Raw genomic sequence first — 5,971 nt, forward strand, 5'->3', positions numbered from 1 at the left:
CCTGGTACGAGACCTGGCCCGGCGCGCCTGAGGTCACGTGAGGCCGTAGTCAGTGCTTGGGCCGTCGGGGCGCGCGTCCCTTCTGTGCGGGGGACAGTAGGCGGCTTCCTCACAGGGGCCTGCAGCGAGGGGCTTCTTAATAAGCTACTAGGCAAAAACTCAAGGGAGCCCCCGGCGCGCCGGGCCAGGTCTCGTACCAGGTCTAACCAAAAACACCAAGTAGGTTGGGGGGGAAAAAGTCAAATTACTGATTGAGGTAGCGGCACCGGCGCGCGGCCTCTACAGGGAAGGCGGCCCAAGCTCCTCGAGCCAAACGCGGCTTTCCTGAGCGCCGGACAGCGCCGGCCCGACTATGACGGTTTTTGGCTCGGAGCCGCCGGAGGCCTGCAGGGCGGTGCACGGGACATTGATGAGAGCGGCCCCGCAGGGCGAGGCTGGGAGAAAGGAGGAAATGAACTGGGAAACAGGATAGGGGTTCTTACGGCCCGCGAGGGGGTGGGGGGAGAGATTAGCAGGAATCCTCATAGAACTGCTAATAAGCCACGAAGTCAACGGGTTCCTTCAGCTCTGCCCGCATAGAAATGCTGCTGCCCCTCCCACGTACTTGGTTTTAAAGTTTGGGTAGGCAGAAATCAAAAGGGCTGCAACTGTGCCCCACACCTGTCCCTGAATACAACTGACAAGACACATACTTTGCTCCAGAAACAGCACAATATTTATTTCACATCATATATCTGTGTGTATGTATATTTTCTGCATTGCAGATTGCTTTAAATTTTATACATCCGTATTTACAGTGATTTAAAATATTTATTTTTCATCTCTGGCAGATATTTACAAAAAGTCAACAGTAACTACATTTCACATTTCAACAACAGTCAACAGCATTAACCAGTTTCAGTAAGACAGTTAAGATAATGGCTTACATGCACCAATAATATGATCTTCAATACGTGCCATCTTCAACTCTGCAAGATTTCCCCCTCCCTCTTGTCCCAGGTTAAAGGACAGCATCACACAGCAGAGACTGCGTTTATGATGCACCCAGTTCCTTTAGCCTTTCACCAGCACTGTATCCTGAATGTTTGCAGGTTCATATCAACATGCAGGGTCCTGCTGGTAAAATGGGAGTTTATCTAATAATTCAGGTCCTTTTGCCAAACATTTGTCCATAAAAATAGGTTACTTGCTGCCTATTCACCTTCTGTGACAGAGATAAAATTACATCAATGCAAAATAGTAAAAGTCCTCAGAAACCTTCATTCTGAGAAACAAACCCGGTATGACAGAAAAAGTAAGAAAAAAAATCTTTAAATCCTTACAGAATGTTTCATTTTCCTAGTTAAACTGATTGCAAATCTTGTATTGTTACAAGGACAGTAAGAATCAAAAGATTCATTCTAACGTAGAAGAATTACAAATTTTAAAAAACACAGCATGGGGTATTTCAGTGTATTTTTCATAACAAACAAAATCTACCAATAGTAAATCCAAAATGTTTTAAGAGTGTGACTGAATCATTCAAAATCTTTATTAGCTTATTTCCTGGATTCGGTAACTAATTAAATTACTCTTATGGTTTTACTTAATTATGTGGTTTCTTTCCATAAGTCACGAGTAGTATTACCCTTCCCCAAAAGTATGCACTCTGTAAGAAAACAGCAAAAAGTTTCATTTCAGACTAACAGTTGAATACACACGGACACACACTTTGACCACTAACAAACAATCCATGAATACTTTGCAAAGTAGTTTATCCTGAGTGATTGCCAACTCATACCTACTAGTAATCATTTTTTCTTATGAAAAATGCAAATTAGTCCAGGCATGTGAATTGTCGGAACTAAGAGAAAAAAAATTCAGTAGCTTTTTTTCTGTCACTTTCAAATCTTTTTATGATAGCAAAAAGAAAATTTAGCTCGCTTTGAAGAGATTGCTTTATTGACACCAATTTCTCTGTTTTGTATTCATTTTTAGAATAGGACGCACTATCTTGGCTTACTGGCAGGTATTCCTAAACTCAAGTCATCCCAGTTACAGACACAGTACAACTGTTTGTCTTGTTTGTAGGCATTTCAGTAATTAAACAATTTCTGCATGGAATTTTTCCGGACATAATCTTTTGGAAGGTCAGAATTTTAATTTTCTTTGATAGAAGCATTCAGTCAGAATAAAAAGTTCTTCTGTGCAAAGCTATTCACTTCTTACTGACTATAAGCCAATAAATAGCATCTTATGCCAAAATAACAAATGGGACAAAGTCAATTTTAATCATGCTAAGGAACTTAAAACCCTAGATTCTAGCTTAGAATGTGTCAGAATCTCAAAATTATTGTATGCCTGCTTTCATCAATATTCCTCACAGGTGTAGAAAACTAATTCTTTAGATGAGAGGGAAAAATTACTGAAGAATGGACCTGTTTTCAGACACTTTTGGTCCTTGAGCAGTATTTTTTGTGAAGTAAACTGATGCCCACAGTGAAAATAGAATTCACTTTTCTAGACCGTGAGAAAATATACCATATCATGAAACAAAGAAACATGCCATTAATTCTAAAACTAAAAGAAATGGTTAGCCTGGGAGAGGCTGCACACATGAACTTAATTTCTCCTCCACAGATTGTATATGAGGATTTTTTTTCTGATACCTAGGGATGACTACAGAATTAACAGAATCTATTCTAATTGCAAGCATCAACCCTTACCTAACTCTCAGGTATATTTATTTGTAGGTGGCTATAGCCACCCTCCTTTCTTCCTGTTCTATATTTTGCAAGCTAGTATTAAGTAGAGTTGCATTAAAATATATATTAAAATGTAACCAATGGCCATATGAAAATAAATATGTATGCCAGCTTCACAAAACATGTTCTTTTCACCAACTAGTAATGAATCAATTTGCCCCACAGCTCTTCATTTTCTTCCATCATCTTGTAAAAGCCATATAATTTGGGGCTTCAGATGATCAAGTGTTATAGTAATTTTGAAAAAAAATGGATTAATATATTTATATTACAGCCACAAAAATATGAAAATAAAACTTTAGTGTAGTATAAAAACCCATGACTATCCAAGAGCTGTAGGGAAATGGAATAAACTAGGATAATCAAGGGCAATTAAGGCCCAGCTCCTACAAACAAACGTTACATTTAAATACTGAAAAAAACATTACATGTGGTATCGTCTGGTATACATTGAATACATAATCCATTTGCAGCAAATATGTGCTTTTATTATACAAGCTTGGAATGAACTGGCATAAATTACTCTTAATTTTGTCCCTTGAGTTTTGCAGCCATCCTTAACTCATGGAATAAAAATGCACATTCACTATCCACACAGACTACTTTGATAGCATCAATGGATACAACAATAATATACAAGTAATGCACTTAACACCATGATAAATGTATTAAGGTAACAATGTCTTTGGCAATGATAGATTGTAACAATTTAGGTTTGGATTATTACATTTTAAGAACATTAAGAATATCTTTGTTCTGTGTACAGCACATATATATTTAGCTCATGTTCTATTTATAGATTTCCATCCTGTGGGTACAGTAATTTATAAAGCTTATTTTAAGTCTGCTTCTTTTCTTGAGAAGCTATTATTAGTTTCTACCTGATCTGCAGAGTCTTTTGGTTTACTATTGGATTCTTTATTTCTTTTTAATCCAACTAAAATGATCATCAATCTATTTATCAGAATTGTTTTCAGGTTTATTCATCACAAAATAAAAAAAACCTGAAAACATGAAAAGCAGACAGCCACTGATTTATCTGAAAGGACAAAAAAGAAGTTTATGCTGTTGGTATAAACATGGCCATAGTGTAGAATAACCTGCTCCAAAATGAAATCTTCATAATATAATTTTCATAAACCTTTAATCCACTATGTATTGAAGAAACTTTCCTTGAGCTACATTTTTCAATTAAATACTAATAGTCAAAATGTAAAGCAAATCACATAGTAGAGACACAAAGGGGTGGAAAATAGGTTACCCTCACTATGCAGTAGCTTTGCCACTATACAGTCATAAGTCTTACCCCTTAATCTTACATTTGTATTTACACAGAGTATACACACAATTGAGGCAATTGATTGTCAACACGTGACAAATATATGCATCGACCCACACACAAATAAACCTCACATGGTGAGAAAAAACCCTGCCCCAGTAAATTCTACTATTCACAAAAATAGTGCAAATAAAATACTTTATCAGAAAACAATATTATTCTCACTATTCTGATGTCAAAGCAAGTGATTTTAAGTACTTTAAAGCTAGCAAGAACAACATGAGAATCTAGGTTGGAAACAACAGATTTAAATATCTGCGACTTCTGTATGCAAAATAGCTGATATGACACATCCTTGCCATGACATCATAATTACTATTACAGTATGGAACTTCAAGCTTCACACTGCTAAAAAGCTTTTTAAAAATCATATCAGAAAGGATATTCAAAAATTGTATTTGTGATGTACAATAAGGTCCAACATTGCAACACACTGAAAACTAAATGAAGGGACAATACAGAAAGTTAATCTTCATGTTGCACATTCCGTTTAACCAACATTACCCGTCACTGCTGCCTGCAGTAGAAAAATGTCTCACAGTTCAACCAGAATGCTACTTAGAATAAATACCTAGAAAGGTTGATCAAATTTTTTAATTAGCAAGCCAGTAATTTTGTAGATTTAAATTATAAAGCCCCAGGAAAACTGGTTACAAAATGGCAGCATATTATTGTAACGTGGTAAAAACAGTATATAGTTATACTAGAAATCAAGGGATAATACATTTATCCTTATTTATATGTGTATATACACCTGCATACAGTACCCACTGTTCCTCACCCAAGAGCTATGTGCACACATACTTAGATGAGAAGGTGAATGTAATATTCGGTTTTCTGACTCTCTCCTGTATGCAGCAGCTGTACTGAAATATAACAGGGGTCTAAAACTAGTCCATTATGTTACATACCAAATGCACCATAATACCAGGACAGTTAGGTATTAAGAGATTTAAGTTTAAGCATCTCTCACAATCATTAGAAAGTTCTTTTAACATAGTTTTGTATTTAATCTATCACTAGCATGTAACATATCCTCCAAAGTCAGCTAATTCTTTCAGTTTGTAGCCCAAAAATAGCAATTTCCATTACTGCCACAGTACTAGTATGTTTCACTACACGCTTGAATCCCCTTGGTGTAGACTGACACATTTTAGGGCATTAATGATATGCTCAACTGACACGACACATTATTATAACTAACTCCTTCATGATTGTTAATGGATTAATTATTCTGTAAGAAAGATGTTGATCTGTCAGTACATGTCTGACTCAGAAAGCACCTGAAGGGTCCTTGGGAAAGATTATAATGTATTGTGTCAGTATACTATAAGGAACTGGGACACTAACCAAAATAGGAGTAGACCTCTCAAAAACTTAAGAAAGTAAGGTCTATATATACACAAAAAGCAGGCTAACAAAAGATTTGATTTTTAAGATGCACCAAAAGACATACCACCAGAAAGATTACCAAACACAAAGCTGTTTTTTGTACACCTAAGATTTTAAACAATTCAGATCTGAGCACCCAAAATTTACTCCCCATCTGAAAGCACAGGACTGTTTACTTTTGCTGAACATATTTAATTTCATTTTGTACAAGAAATGGATTATGATGTGAAAACTTTTCTTAACTTTATGGCTTGATGCAAATTTTTAAAAGAGAGTTATAAACCCATTAGGTGAGAGCTTTTAATGGTCAATGGAGAACCTAAAAGCAGTGCTACCAAACAAACAGAAATGTTTTGTTTATAACTACACAACAAAAATATATGTTGCAATTCTTCCAAGCTCAGCTGATAAGTCTGACTTGTATTCCTGCCCCAAAAACCTAACATAACAATAACTTGGTCCTTATCACTTTTCAGTTATGGCTATTTATCTTTAC

The sequence above is a fragment of the Gavialis gangeticus genome, unplaced genomic scaffold, assembly GCF_001723915.1.
Source record: "Gavialis gangeticus isolate Ggan-Ray unplaced genomic scaffold, GavGan_comp1, whole genome shotgun sequence".
NCBI classification, from domain to species: Eukaryota; Metazoa; Chordata; order Crocodylia; family Gavialidae; genus Gavialis; species Gavialis gangeticus.